The sequence below is a fragment of the Ornithodoros turicata genome, chromosome 6 (assembly GCF_037126465.1).
Source record: "Ornithodoros turicata isolate Travis chromosome 6, ASM3712646v1, whole genome shotgun sequence".
Classification (NCBI taxonomy): Eukaryota; Metazoa; Arthropoda; class Arachnida; order Ixodida; family Argasidae; genus Ornithodoros; species Ornithodoros turicata.
In genome coordinates, this window is record NC_088206.1 from 31,433,489 (window position 1) to 31,449,527 (window position 16,039).

Consider the following 16,039-nt stretch of genomic DNA (forward strand, 5'->3'; position numbering starts at 1 on the left):
TGCCGGAACCCTGTGTCGTGAATTTAAGTTCTCGCGAATCACTCCTCAAACCAGCTTTGTTCACAAACGTGAAAATATTTTCCATGCAGAAAAAAACACTTCTACAGTATATGCAGAATCAGGCACGTCAGCGCGATTACAATTCTTCTAGCTGTTCTTCGTGCGCGCTGCACTTATGTGTTTTTTCTTTTATCCTTTTTACAGCAACCTTGCAAAGGTTGCACTTACAGCAAAGGAATGCAAAAGTCTCATTAGCGGAGTCGGACAGAGCGACAAGGTCTAAGCTAGCTGGAAGTCCGTGTCTGAATTGAGAACACAAATCACAACATCACACAACACAACACGAACGAAAGACGGATAGAACCCACGGTGTAGATTATTTTGTGAGATGTACGTTTGACAGCCGACATCCATCTTCTTCTCCTGACCACTTTGTGTGGATTTGGTGGGAAGCTGTAGAACCTTGTACCACGGTGGGGCATTTTCACGTCCCGAAAAAAATGGTCCCTGGTTGCGTTTGCAGAAATAACTGTCCCACGGTGTTTCGTGCGCCCAAAGATACATCGTTGTGGAGAGACGATAAAACAGATCCTAGCCGACCAAGTGCTATCATTTGCCCTCATGGTTGTTAAAAAAGGCAGCCAATGGCATTCAAAGTATCATATTAAACATATAAATCATATAACAATCAATGCAAATATTGTTCACTAATATTGCACAATAAAAGCTGCGTGAGATTCAATGGGGGACATAAAAGTGATTACATTTGCTGCATCAGTTGTATTGAGCACACTGCGTCTGTCCCTCTAGTCCTGTCCCCCTATTCTCTACTCCCTTTTATTCAGTGGGGTACAGACAATGCGATTTCTTGCAGATATGTCAGAAAAATGGTACTCGCGTTCTTTTATAGCATGACAAATTACTGAGGAGTAAGCAGAAAGGCACGTTACCTTCTGTATTCGTATCAGTGAAAGAAAACAGATATAAACGCTTAGATCACTAGCCTGGCTCCGATCTCACGCTTGCTCATACGTGGGGGCTGTTGGATGCAGTTCCCAATTCAACCTGCATGCTAGTGTTTTCCTATTGTTGGTTAGACAAGTTTTACAGTTGTTCTGTCATACTTTCTATGTCGATGAACCGTGTCTTAAGCAGACGCTGAATTGTAAAGGCAATGAATGAGAGGGCGACAGCTTTTATTGTAAAAAAAAATATACATGGAAAAGATGCAGGGGACAACTGTAAAACTTGTGGCTCCTTTTATATTTCTTTTTTTTTACATTCGAGCTCAAACTTAAACTCAAAACTTGAGTCTGACCAACAGTAAAAAAATACTAGCATTCAGTGAACGATATTGGTAGCAAACTAGTGTAGCGAGTGATGTTGCTTTCATCTTACTCATTGAATGGCATGCAGATTTTATTATCTATTGGATGGGAAGGCTTCTGTAGTTTTCGAAGCATCGTGGAGCCTTGCTTTTTCCAATGACGAACGGCCGGAGTTTGCAAGACCCGTCCATGTTCGCTGCTAAAAGGATAGTCACGCGAACCTTGCGGAGTTTCCCTCCGTGACATGTGCTTCCACGAATGTCGAGAGTCTTGTTGGCAAGCATTTGCCAAAACAGGCCAGTCTCGTCCGCGTTAAAAATCTCCGCAGGCGAGAACTTCACGAAAATTTCCGGCTACTAGTCCGACAGCCATTTCTCCGTTTCCTGGGCGTTCACAGCTTCGCTTTCGCCTGAAGGTTGTCGTTAAAGTTCTCGTCGTGAAAGGCCACTGCAAAGCACCTGGCTTTTTCAATCAGCATTGGTCCATCCATGGGAAGGTTCCTGGCCCGGATATCCAGAAACCATGCGTACAGTGCCTTCTCGATCCTTTCAAACGCCGGCGTCCTCAAGCGGCATGCTCCCTTGCGAGATTGTCCTGCTGGTCCTGCTGCTTTCATTCTGATGTCCGCCTTGTTTGGAAGGAGCGTACTCAACGTGCTTCGTGGGATGCCGAATGCTTCTGCTACCAAAGACTTCTTTTCTCCATTCTCAACACGTCGGATGATGTCGAGCTTGGTCGTGAAGTCCCGGTTCTTCCTTTTCTTCCTTTCCTCATGGCTGCCTCATTCATGCCCCGCACAACCAAACGAAAGGTAACACCAACGCTAGTCGCCACTGCGCACAGCCGACATGGACGATTCCATTGCAGGTCGCGTGCTTGGGGAAGGTAGTGTGACGCATGACCCCGTGATTTCTCACTTCGGAGCGTGCTAAACAAAGCAGAACTTCAGCAGAAGCTGAGTTGTAAAGGCAATGAATGAGAGGGCGACAGCTTTTATTGTAAAAAAAAAAAAATCTACACGGAAAAGATGCAGGGTGTTGTATCGGGGTTGACACAAACTTTATTCAGGTTCGAGCACATGAAAGACGAGCTGACAGACATTCGTGCGTTTAAATAACATCCGCTGGTAAACAGTCCGCAGCGCCGTGCTACGGACCGTGATAACAGGTAAGGCGCACAGGAACGTGCTTGCCTGATATCTGCTCGTATCAGTAGACATACTATCACATCTTTCCCGCTAGCAAAAAAAAAACGACAACAGACAATGTAACATACCATCAGTCAGAATAATTGCAATACATGGGACGGCCGCAGTCTTAGCAGCTGCCCTTACGAAAGTCTATCGATTGATATCTCTGAGGAGCACGCCCTTCACGCTCGCTGCGCCGCAACAGGGGCGGTCCAGTCACGGGTGCTTCAGTCGCAGTTTTACCTTCAGCCTCGGTATGTCGTCTTGGAAGTGGAGACTGCTGAAGTGACATTGTCTCTTGGGTAGTAGCAGTGAGGGTTTCCTGCAACTCGGCCCGAGCTCCAGGCTCCGAGGCAAGTTCTGATGGCGTAGGAGGCTGCTGTATGTCTTCCAGCGTAGGAGATCACTCGAGGATGCCACTAGGTGGATGTACATTGACGTAACGAGCGCGAATATGATCAGCATGCGTAAATCTCACAGCATTGTCTGTCCTAACCAGAAAAGTGACAGGGCTTACACATTGTTCAATGATACCATCCACCCATGCAACCAATTCACCTCTGACAGTTTTGACATATACAAGGTCACCTACAGAAAATGTACGTTCCGACCCTCTTCTGGTAAAGGTAATGTAATGTTCTGGTAAGATAATGTCGTACGTGGCCGACGTCTCAAAAACAGCTCTGCCGGCGTTCGCCCAGTTAGAGAATGCGGCGTGTTTCTATACGCTAGTAAGAAGCTAGCTAGCCTTTCATGCACCGAGGGGTTCCGCCCATCTACCTTCCCTTGAAGAATTTGCTTATCTATGGCCTTCTTCATTGTTTGTACCAACCGTTCGGCTGCTCCGTTCGAAGCCGCGTGATAAGGAGGGGTGCGTACATGCTTAATTCCACGTGATTTCACGAAGTTGGTAAATTCTTCAGAAATAAATGGAGGGCCATTATCACTAATTAATTGTTCCGGAAAGCCATAGGCTGCAAAAACAGTACGCAGTTTCTCTATGGTTTTCGCTGCGGAGGTTGACGGCATCACGAAAACTTCGATCCATTTCAAGAACGAATCCACGAGCACCAGAAAATAATCGGAACTTTTCATCATGAAATATACATGCATACGCTCCCAACATTTGGCTGGGAATGGCCATTGATGCAAAGGCACTTTCTGCGCAGAAGGTAACATAGTCTGACAAATTTTACACTCTCGTACAAGCGCTTCAATACTGGAATCAATTCCAGGCCACCAAACAAAGCTGCGTGCTAACATCTTCATTCGAGAGATCCCTGGATGCTCCTCATGCAGCAAACCTAACACTCGAAGCCTTAATCTCTCAGGCACTACCACCCTTCCGCCCCACACGAGACAACCTTGTTCGATGGAGAGTTCACCCCTGCGCGTCCAGTATGGAGTTAACATTTCATTCTCAGTTTTTGAAGGCCACCCTCGCAGCGTGCAGTCAGTAACTTTTGTCAGGACTGCGTCCCATCTAGTTGCCTTAGCAATCTCGTTAGAAGTTAGGGGTGTGGAGTCAAACACAGCAAGGTACTCACATTCATCGTCCACTCGGTCAGAAACGCAGGGCAGCGGTAGGCGTGAGAGTGCATCAGCCACTTGAAGAGCCTGGCCTCGCCGGTATTTCAATTCGTAGTCGTACGCCGCCAGCATTACAGACCATCGATGAATTCGTGCTGCCGCAAAAGCAGGAACCGCCTTGCGATGTCCGATGATGCCCAGGAGCGGCTGATGATCCGTATACAACGTGAAAGCGCGACCATACACATATCGATGAAATCGCTTCAGCCCGAAAATAATCGCAAGGGTCTCCTTTTCATATTGCGCGTACCCCCTGTCAGCTTGTGCGAGTGTACGTGACGCGAACGCAATGGGCCTTTCTTGTCCGTCGGGTGTGATGTGAAAAATTACGGCACCCAGTCCATATGCGGAGGCATCACACATCAGTCCCAGGGGTTTTTCCAAGTCATAATAAGTCAATACATCACTGTTTAACAGGAGCTGCTTTGTTTTTTCAAAAGCAGATTTGCAGATCTTCGTCCACGACCATCGATGTCCCTTCTTGAGGAGGCGGTAAAGCGGCTCTGCTACGATCGCTAGGTCCTTCAAAAACTTGCCGTAAAAATTCCGCATTCCAAGATAGGATTTTAGTTCAGTTACAGTCTTTGGCTCCGGCGCATCTCTGATAGCCTTTATCTTGCTGGAAGTGGGGGATATTCCATCAGCCGTCATCTTGTGTCCCAGATAGGTCACCGAGCTGGTGAAGAATTTGCATTTGTCTTCCTTGACTGTGATATTGTATTGCTGGAAACGTTGCAAAACTTGCTGGAGGTTACGTTGTGCCTCTTCTAGATCTACGCCTCCTACAATAACGTCGTCGATGTAACAACCGACTCTTGGGAGTCCCTTTAGTACTTGGTCCATTAATGACTGAAAAATCGCCGGAGCACTTGCAATGCCGAATGGTAGCCTCTGATATTCAAATAGCCCCATAGGTGTGTTGATCGTCAAAAAGGGTCGGCACTCTGGGCTAACTTCCACTTGTTGATAAGCACTTATCAAGTCAAGTACGGAAAAAACCTTGCAACCCGCGAGTATGGCGAACAGATCCTCCGGGTGTGGTAGCAGGTAATAGTCAGTTCTCAAGGCAGGATTCACCGTAACCTTGTAATCCCCACACAATCGGACCGATCCACCAGTTTTTTTGGTACCACAACCAGCGGTGTCGCCCAATCACTACGAGACACTCGTTTGATGATTCCGGCTTCTTCCAACTTGTTGAGTTCTTGTGCCACTTTCGATCGCATGGCAAAAGGTACAGTTCGCGGCTTGCAGAAAACTGGCACAGTACCTTCTTGAAGCACCACCTTTGCCTGGTATTGCTCTATCTTGCCTGGCTGACAGGAAAACACCGTAGGAAACTTTTGCTGCAGTTCCCTGACACGGTCTTCTGCTGTGACAGTGGACACTTGCCTCCAATTTAGTGTCATCTTCTCAAGCCAGTCCCTTCCTAACAAAATAGGCAGCCTTTTCCCGTGATCGTGCACAACATAAACAGGTAGCAGGTGTGTGCCGTCATCATGCTTGACAGTTACGTTAGCTTTGCCTTTAACTGAAATGCGTTCCCCGGAATAGGTCTTCAACTCAATGGCGGTCGGAATGCATCTTACGTGCGGAAAGAACTCGTTAAATAGCCCTGATGGAATGATCGACACCGCTGCGCCGGTGTCTATCTGCATAGGTAAACGCCGCCCTTCTACTTCCACAGACACTGTATAGCTCGGCTGTTTAGCATCCATAGTGAACACAGTTATCGCGTAGCATTCGACTTCATCGCTCTCGCTCTCCGTTGCAGATACGTAGCCCACAGTCTTGCCTTGATCACGCTTGCCGCGCCGTGGGTCTTGTGAACACATTTTTTTAAGGTGCCCCTTTCCTTTGCAACGATTACAACGATAGCCCTTATACCAACATACTTGTGGGTCGTGTCTTTTGCCACAGCGATAGCAGCGCGCGCCTTGAGATGTAGACCTTTCTTCTTTTGATTTCGGGTTGTTCCTCTGGATAGTTTCCATTGGATCACTTGTCGAAATAGCGTTCACCCTACTTCCTGAAATGGGTGTGTGCAAATATTCAGTTTGCTTTTCGGCTTGCTCCCTATCCAGGGCAATTCTACACGTCCCTTCAAAGGTTAGTTTATCTTCCACAAACAAAGCATGCTGTGTACGTTCATTTCGTAGACCAGCTACTAGTCTATCACGTAGAGCTTCATGAAGAAATTTCCCAAATTCACATGTCCTAGCCAAGCGTTTCAACTGCACTATGAAATCAGTGACGGTCTCTTGTTCGAGCTAAGACCGCCTGTTAAATTTGCATCGCTCAGCGATAATGGATCTTTTTGGGCTGAACTTTTCAGTGCTGTTATGACTTCGTCGTACGTCTTTGCGTCTGGCAGCTGGGGAACGAGTAAATTCTTCAAGACTTCATAGGTCGGTGCTCCAATTACTGTGAGAAATACTGCGAGCTTCTTTGCGTCTGCGATATCATTAGCTGTTGCGTAGTGCTCGAAACGTTCGATATAAGAGTCAAAGTTCTCGGATTTTTCGTCGAATTCCCCAATTCGTCCTATGCGTGCCCTGTCAGTTTTGGAAATGACTTGCCTGTCAGTGCCTTGTCTCGTAGCGGCAGCCGTTAGTATCCGTGGGCCGAGGACACATCTTCGTCGCCAGTGTTGTATCGGGGTTGACACAAACTTTATTCAGGTTCGAGCACATGAAAGACGAGCTGACAGACATTCGTGCGCTTAAATAACATCCGCTGGTAAACAGTCCGCAGCGCCGTGCTACGGACCGTGATAACAGGTAAGGCGCACAGGAACGTGCTTGCCTGATATCTGCTCATATCAGTAAACATACTATCACTCAGGGGACAACTGTAAAACTTGTGGCTCCTTCGTTTTATTTTTTACATTCGATCTCAAACTTAAACTCAAAACTTGAGTCTGACCAACAGTAGAAAAATACTAGCATTCAGTGAACGATATCGCTAGCAAACTAGTGTAGTGAGTGATGTCGCTTTTATGTTACTCATTGAATGGCATGCAGATTTTATTATCTGTTAACACATGAAAAAGAAAGACCTATGTCTCCTTTTTTAACAAATGGGGAGAGCGAATTGTAACACACGTTCGGCTGTGATGTGTTTCATCAGCTATCTGCATCCTCCCCCTGTATTTTCGGGCGCGCAGCCTGCGGGACAATTTTTCTGCCTGCACAACCAGGGACCATTTTTTCCTACACCCAGCATTCTCATACGTATTTGTGTACCCAACGACGCAACAGTTTGTGCGGTACGCCATTACTTTTAGCGTGGCGTGACCGAAGCAAGGTGACGATTAAAACCATACAAATAGCCCTCGACAACCGAGCGGACTCACACAACTAGTTCCTATCGCTGCAGCCAGGATTTTCCGTGGTGCAGTGGATGCTTTGCACGAAGCGTATACTTTTTACACAGAAAATCTGTCAGGTGAAGACATTGTGCAGCCTCTATGCTTCTTAACATATATTTGTATTTTTTGTTGGCGGTACAACTAGTAAATGAGTGGAGCCAATACGCAGCTTTATCTAGATTACTTGCATGACGAGTGTAAAGTACCAAATTCGAGATTTCAAAAAGTTTGTCTCTGGGTCTGAAGATTTACCTAGATTACATATTTGCCAATATGTCTTCATAACCAATGAAAATGCCTAGTATTCTTATGTGCAATGCACAATGGGCACTTTTACATGTACATATATATATATATGATGTTAGGTATTTGATACCTACTTTGGTACAATATCACTTTAATCTCCTAGCAAGAATCATTCTTCGGTTCAGTGGTAGCCCAACCATTCACTGTGTATCATTGCAGGCCTGGCAGCAACAGGCCAGCTGGTATGATGACAGCATTGGAGGGCACCTTGCCACCATCCTAACTGGACAGCAACTCCTGGTCCTCACGTGGGAGAGAACCACAGGCAAACAGCAAATTATTACTGCACCTTAACTAGTGCACGTAACTAGGTATTTATTAATTGTCTCTTGTTTTGTAAGTTAAATAGTCCAACAGCATAGCTGGGACCGGGCTGCACCCCACCCTGCGACATTCCCAGCGCTTCTCGTGCGCTAGCACTATGATCTGGCTTGCTTTGTTACAGTAACGAGACATGTGTCATCACATTTGATTGTTTTGAAGGCTTGAACAATATATCTGTCAACAATAAACAGCCATTTATAGCTATGGACTGTGTAACCAGTAATGGAGAAAACGGTTGCTTTATTTGGCACTTTTTTTTTATCTATCTTTCTGTATGTTTTAGTGACATATTTCCCATTGTACAAGGGGCATAAGATGGAATTACATCTGTCTACAAACATTCAGAGAAATGTTAGTGGATCTGTAAATTTATCGCGTTACATTATCGCATATCGTAATGCAGATGTTATGACTTATGAGATAGAGATATGGTCAATTAATCTCACCTTGTGCTCCGTCGAAATTTGTACAGTCGTTCGGTGTAATTACCGTTCGTGGTAATAAAATATATCACAAATAACAATCCATGCAAAGAAAAGAGTGTGCTGCAGCATAAAACTTACAGAATTGGAATGATAATGTGCAAATATTGCAGGTAATGTGCATGCCTATTGCATAAAGTTTTACCATCCAGGATTCTACAGATATGTATATAGATGCTGGTTTCTTCCATTTTAAAAGTTAGTGGAAAAGTATGTACATACAGCAAGAAATGCTGACATATATGTAGAATGTTTGCAAATGTGTATAAAGTATGTAATAAATACATGTTGATTTTTTCTGTTTGTCTGTTGGGTTGACATCACTATAGAGATTTGCTTATGGTATGTCTGTACCTACCAGTTAGTGTCTACGAAGGTTCTGTTTGGCATGTAAAAGCATTATACATTAGAAAGAACGCACTTTGCTGGTGAAAATATGCATTTCGGTATGCGTGATTCGAGTGGCAACAAATGTAAAATATAATTATCATTACTCAGTTCTTGGTAACCCCAAGATTCCGTCCTATTTGTTGAGCTGTATCTTTTGCGTCTAGCGCAAATACTTTAGTTTCGGATTAGTTATCTTTTAATAATAAAAGGCCCGAGCAGCGCGAGGTGTGTGATGACAAAGTGTTGTACCACATTCTCTCGCTGACTGGACCGAACTGGATGTCTGACTGATGCTCTCTCGGTAGTTTTGAAGCTACACGCACAGACTGTCCACGGCATGAAACCTCAACAAAGGTTATGGGCCCAGATCAGTTTCAAGACACCGAGTAACCTCAAGCGGTGAGCAAGTTCATATTCTTTTGAGAAACCAAAATGGCGGAGGGAACGTCGACTAACCACTCGGTCCACTTAGAGAAGCTTGACTTCAGTCCCACATGGCATTTTAAAATGACGATATACCTCAAGGCGAAGGGGCTTTGGTCAGCCGTGGAAGGCGAATGCCCAACTGACCAGGATGCCAGGCGTGAATGGGACAAGGAGAGTCTACTAACGTCATGGTCCAGTCGCTCTTAAGCTCTAAAACGGGAGTTAGTGGACCAAAGAAGAAAATGCAGCACAATACCTGCACCGCGTAGAATCCCTTTCTGAGCAGCTACAGAGTTTAGTCGAGACTATCGAAGATGTTGAAGTAGCTACTGTAGCCATTCAAGGACTGCCAAGAGCATATTATGGAGTAGCCCGAGGCTTTGACGTTTGTTCTATGTCCGATATTACCCTACAAAAGGCCAGATATGCCGTTCTACAAGAAGAACAACGTCTGAAAAGGGACTCAGTTGATGAAGCTGATTGTAAAGCAAGTGTTCGGCCGAAAAGGTACCAGCACGAGGATAAATTTGCTTCGCAAACCAAAGCGCTCAAGTGCTACAATTGTGGGAAAACTGGACACTTTGCACGAAACTGCTGGACCCGTTCAGCAGGAAACGCTGGAAGTGGGACGCTACGTCAGAACAGGAATCGCGACGAGTCATTCAGGATTCGAAATCCCGACACAACTGAAGGAAAGTCGAGGCAAACGGCCAGACTAGTCAGAGCACCCACAGCACAAGATAGAAACGAACGACTGACCAATGAATTTGCTTTTGGCGTTAACAGGGGTGGAAGTGCTGCGCCATTCTGCGCCCCGCTGCTTTTCATGCGCAAACTTGAGCCGCAACATCAAAGCTGCGCCAAACTACCCCCGAGGTCCGTACCACTCTAGTAACACTGCCAAAAGGGAGCCACGAGCATCCATATCCAAATCCGCCCCACGATCAACCCGTCCACAAAGCTCTCTTCATATCCAACAAAATCCAAAGTCAGCCAATCCGAGACAATTTAGTTTATTTTCATGTCGGTTAGGCCGCCGGTCAGGCTCGTTAGGCTTATCTCTGATGGGGTGCGCGGCAGCGGCACTTCCCCTTTTGCGGTTCTTGTTGCCTTTGTCGTCTTTTATGTGGTGCCGGCACACTGTGCAACGCTGAGCAAAAGTAACGATAGGCAAAAGTCACTCCTGACTTGTTTTTTTCTTCTTGTTTTTTGTCAGAATCACGTTACGAGGGCCCATGTACATTTCAGAAAAAAAACACGAAATTCAACGATGATATCTTCAAAATGATAGACTAAAATGGTGACCTCACTTCGTTGTGCTGCTAGCCTAGTGTAAAATAAACCGATGCTTACTGCACTTTATGCAGCGTGGGCATATCGTGCACGCTGGTGGTTCGCCTGTCACGCGTCATGCAGCACCAGAGAAACACGCGGACAAAGCAAAGAATCACAGACACAGAGAGTGGCGTTCTTCAAGTGCCGAAGCAAGGATTTAAACACTTTTGAGGCCAGAGCTAACGTACAGGAAAGTCACTATTTTCGTACTTTAGGTGATTGCGAACTCCGCCCCTTACACATGGGGAGACGTCGCAACGGAGATTTTCCCGACCATGTTTCCCCCATTCAGTGCGGAAGGAAGAAACTTTCGTACGTTGTTTCCCAAACTACTACAAATCATAGAAAGAGCGCCTGTAACGAGAAGAAACAGAACGGAGGACGCGGACTGCTGAGGCTGCCCAAAATGTCCATTCAATGTCCAGTCACTGGTCAGCCAAGGTGGCAAGTCAAAGGACATGGTGAAGGTAGAGAGCACAAGCGTTCTTCTGAAGGACACAAACGCAAAATTTCCAGAGTTTCTCCAGCGCATTCAAGAGATTGAGAGTAACCCGCGGAACAAGAAAAGGAGGGGATCAGACGAACGTTATACTCTCAGGGCTGCACGAGGAACATCAAACTATGGATAACTGTACCAACGTAAGCACTGCACATGGCACTCCTCAGGCAACACTGAAAGTACAACGTTCGTCTGATTGTGTATTGTGACTGCATTCAGGCAGTGCTGAAAGTTTCATTCTGTACTAGTTTCCACCAGGTGTCAACTAATCAAGCCAGCTGGTCAAAAAAATATGTACTAGTTTTCACCAGTGTGTGTGTACGTTTTAAATAGTCATGCAGACTAGTCAACGAAATATGTGTTAGTTTTCACGACTGTGTACGTTTTAACTAGTCATGCTAGCTAGTCTATAACATTTTGTACACTGATATTTTTATGTTTACATTAAGGAAATGGTTAGCTTCTCATGGTTCATGGTGTATCTGGCAGTATATGACAATGTGCGGATCTTCAATCTTCAAGGAACCAATCTGCGTACCAGACGTTTCTGCTCCAAATTCCGGAATATGTGCTCCAAAATGTCATTTTTCCTGCTCCATATCTGCTCCAGAAGCAGATTTTTGCTGCTCCAATTGTAGCTCCAAAAGTCCTGACACCACTTCCACCCCTGCGTTAAGGAATTTAAGCGTGCCTCTAAAGATTGGTCCATTGATTCGGGAGCCACAAGCCATATGACCGGATGCATGGATATCCTAAGGGACTTCAAGCCTGAAAAGAAGAGGCAAGTTACGGTGGCCGATGGCAAGACTATTGACGCTGTGGACAACAGGCTAACAGCAAGAAACGTTCTTTATGTTCCTGGCATAACGGATAACCTGATTTCCGTGTCTAAGCTTATCGACAGCGGTATGAAAGTTATCTTCAGCGACGACGATTGCACCGTCCACAAGGAAGAGAACTTTGTTTTCTCCGCGGTGAAAACTGACGGCATCTACAAAATGAATATACAAGCCATACCGTTAAGAGTGCGGGCGGATCATGCAAAGATCGACAGTGCAGAAATGCTGTGGCACCGTCGTATTTGACACTTGAACGTCGACGCGCTAATGAAAATGTCACGAACGAATGCGGTGGCCGGCCTACCACTCCTTTCGAAGGGAATGGAAACCTGAGAGAACTGTGTCATTGGGAAGCACTCAAGAGAACCTTTCAGGGCGCTCTCACGTTACAGCTCAGAAGTACTAGAATTGCTGCATGTAGACCTATGTGGCCCTTTTCCAGTGGAGTGAATAGGGAGCAGCAAGTATTTTATGGTTATTGTAGAATGTAGATGACTCTAGTTGACGAGCACCAGTTCATTTCTTACGCTACAAAAGCGAAGCCGCTGAAGCATTAAGGGAACACATATGCACCGCCGAAACCCAACTTGGACGGTCTGTCAAAAGGATTCGTACTGACAATGGGGGTGAGTTCGTCAACGATCGTTTGGCCAGCGCCTCCTTTATTACTCTATGCCTGTCAGAAAGGAGCGATAACAATAGGAGAGGCTGACCTCGCTAGTTCCCCAGCTCCGCCGCAAAAGTGAGTGGTGGCGCTGTTGAAGCAGCTCTCCACAACTCCCCATAGAGCCCATAGTATAGCTAAATTCACACAACACTGGGCACACGACCAATGACAGTGCAGCGATTGCTTCCTCAATCCTCCAATCAGAAGTCTTTCCGTCCGGCTCGCAGCCCGACCGGTTCTGGCTGTTGCTGACTTCTGCTTTCCATACTGGCCTGTACCGGCTACCCCTCACCTCTAAGTCTACTAGCTTTCATGCACGTCGTAAAGTTATTCCGTGATTCCCAAACAACTGTGAAAAGTGTCCTAATGAACAAATTTATTTATACTGACACAATCGGCAGGTTGACACATATACATGCACTGAGCGTACTGAGTCCATTGCGTAGCGCTTCCTAGCACACTGGAACAAAGTTCAAACTTGCAAAATACGCATATCGACACAGCTTATTCCCAGCAACGAACAACTGTCACATACTTGCGCACAATCGCTTGATCATCATGTCCTTGCCTGCTACACGTCAAACATAAAATGTTGCTTCATGAATCGTATTTTCTTCTCACCGCTATGCAGATCTGACGGCGCTCGAACATGTTCATCGAGCCAGAATTCAAGACAACACTTCAGTTTGAAATCCGATTGGCTCTTCGTAGACCGATGCTTGTGGCGAGAAACAGTACAACACGATCAAAGGCACCATAATACACGGATAAAACGGCGATCGGCGAACGCACTTGCCTCCCAACGAAAGACACCGCCAACGCGGCGCCCACCGTTCAGATTTCAAATGAAACCGCCGAAGGAGAACGCAGCACGCAGGCGAGGAAGCGCGAAGTGCGTTTTCAAATTCTGGCAACCAATCCGGACACGCTTGTGGCGTCCGACCAATAGAGAGGCACCGATTGCTCCGTGCGCAGTAACCACGCATTTTGATACAGATTTTGCGAGAGCTGTGGGAGGCTGGTTGAAGTAGGGTTGCTGCCGAGGTTGCGTACGCGAGCGACGGGTAAGCGGCAGCGGTAAGCGAGCAGCGGTAAGCGGCAATAGCTTAGCTTTCGTTTGAAGATCACTTGTTTTGGAACAAACTGATGCTGCATGTTCTGCAGTCATTGCTATTGAGTGTTCAGCTTCACATCACCGACAGTATAACAGGAACGTACCGATGTTCAAGCGTGTATGGAACTAACGTTCACGTGCGGTTACAAAAGATGCACGCCCGTGTAACAAAGGGACCAAGACTATCCAGCATTATGAGCACACCTTCTACGCCAAAATACAAGACACAAAGAACACATAACGTTTATTATTCACATCAACTACAGTTTTACAACATTGCGAGAGAGTGGCTTTTGGCAGAATGCTTGTACACGTCGTTCTTGTCGGTGACAGTGAAGGCATAGTTGCTCAAAAGTGGCCTGAAGAAATATCGGCAAATCAAGGTGCACAGTTCAACCCTAAGCTCACAGTCATGGTTAGGACATTGCAACAGCGGGGAACAAGATAGAGCAGGCACAGCATATTTGAGCAGTGTACCCAGTGGGCGATGCAGGATTGGTTTGCTCTTCAACTCAGCATCAGCAAATTTGTTCAGAATGTCCAAGGCACGGAGAAGGTCTTGTGAAGGGTAGAGAAGACCACCCGTCCTGAAACTGAATGAGCTGGTATGCAGGCTGACTGCTCTTTGGTGCTGTTACCAACACACAACAGTGTGCAGAACTGATATTCTCATTCACAACACAGGCAATGTAGCCAGCAACATATGCCGCAGAGGACAGACGTAGTGTTGGCAGAATAACTGACCGTGGTGTATTCAGTTCTTTGAGCACGTTGGTCACATCTTCTGTAAGGGGAGCAATGTTCTCCTTACTTGTGATTCCATGTGGCCTTTGAGTACCAGATAGCTGTGCTGGTGACTCCCCGTGAGCAGCATTGCTGTTCTTTGATGCAACAGCAAGCCCAGTTTTCAACATCCTTTCAAGGGCAGAGATGGTTGACCTGACATCCAGCTGATCATTGCACCCCGTTGACCTCCGTATTGTCCCATACAGAGCCTCGATGGGGTCACTGCTAAATTTCCTGGTGAGCACAAATGCGAAGCCTCTGTCACGGAGAAGGTGTCGGACACAATCTACTGTTGACTGTGTTGTCAATGTGATGATTTCTTTGCTCAGGAACTGTTTTGCAGTTGGGGCCCTCTGCTTGAAATCTTCGAGATAAGCTGGGAAAACCAGCTCCAGCCAGTCCAACCAAGGGTCTGAGGTGCTGTCGTAATGACGAACATCCGGCTGCTTCTGATGCACGTGCTGGGTACAGTTGCTTGTATCGTGGAGGAGAAGCCACTTGTACATGTTCTCCGTGAACAAGAGTGTAGATTCAGCGCTTCTGAACATTGGTTCACACGTGTGCCCGGCCTGACTCTTCAAGTGCTTGATGGCAGCAGTCACTGGGGGAGACAACAGTTCTACTGTTCTTACAACACTCATTTTCTCAATGTTGTTCGGATAAACGTGCCTCCTGCTTAGAAACCTTGCACTCTCGATGGAACAGTTATTCTGGATTTCATACAACGCAACATTCTGGGCAAGCTTAATTCTTTTTGCTGAATCGATGATGCCGCGTGTGTCATTGGCCAACTTTCGTTTCCTGATAGAGCTATCACCGAAATCGAAATCTATCTATGAGCTAGCTATAAATGAGCTATCATCGAAATTTGTCGTAGCTGAAGATGCGATGGATAGTCTGGAAACACCGAAGGTACTGCTCCCTTTTTGAGCCTCCGTCTCTTACCTTCCACAAAATCTGCATTTGTGAAATGCCGGCTGCACACTTTACTGTCGTTAGACGTCGCGATCGGCACCCAGTTATCACCTTTGATGCGCTTCAACCACTGCTCCCGTATGTCAATATCCGCGGGAATCTCGTGGAAAGACACCCCGGGCGGCTTCTTCTTGGAGTCCGGTCGACAGAGTGGAATGCAACAATACGCCATTACCTAAAGGGAGAAGGAATAAAGCTCTTTTAAACGGGTGCTCGAAGGACTAAGCGTGCATTCATTTTCGTAGCTAAACACCACGCCTATATACATTTCGCTAATGCACTAAAAGCAAGGAATAAAGTCTTACCTCACGCTTTTCATTAAGAAAGGGCCAGCTTCACACGTGTGCAAAAAGAAGGCAAGAAGCAGGGCGAGAAACACGCTAGAACCACTGCCACTCTGAACTTTGGCTTGCTCTCTC

General features: G+C 46.3%; 1 protein-coding gene across 2 annotated transcripts in view; it reads left to right on the forward strand.

Annotated features, from left to right (window-relative positions):
• The window catches only part of LOC135396512 (syntaxin-12-like), a 58,637-nt gene extending 49,749 nt beyond the window's left edge, over window positions 1-8,888 (forward strand). For both annotated transcript variants that reach the window (XM_064627523.1, XM_064627525.1), the window contains exon 10: window positions 7,943-8,888. The gene's annotated coding sequence lies outside the window, so the exon portion shown is untranslated. The remainder of the gene's footprint in view (window positions 1-7,942) is intronic.
• The last annotated feature ends 7,151 nt before the right edge of the window (window positions 8,889-16,039 follow it).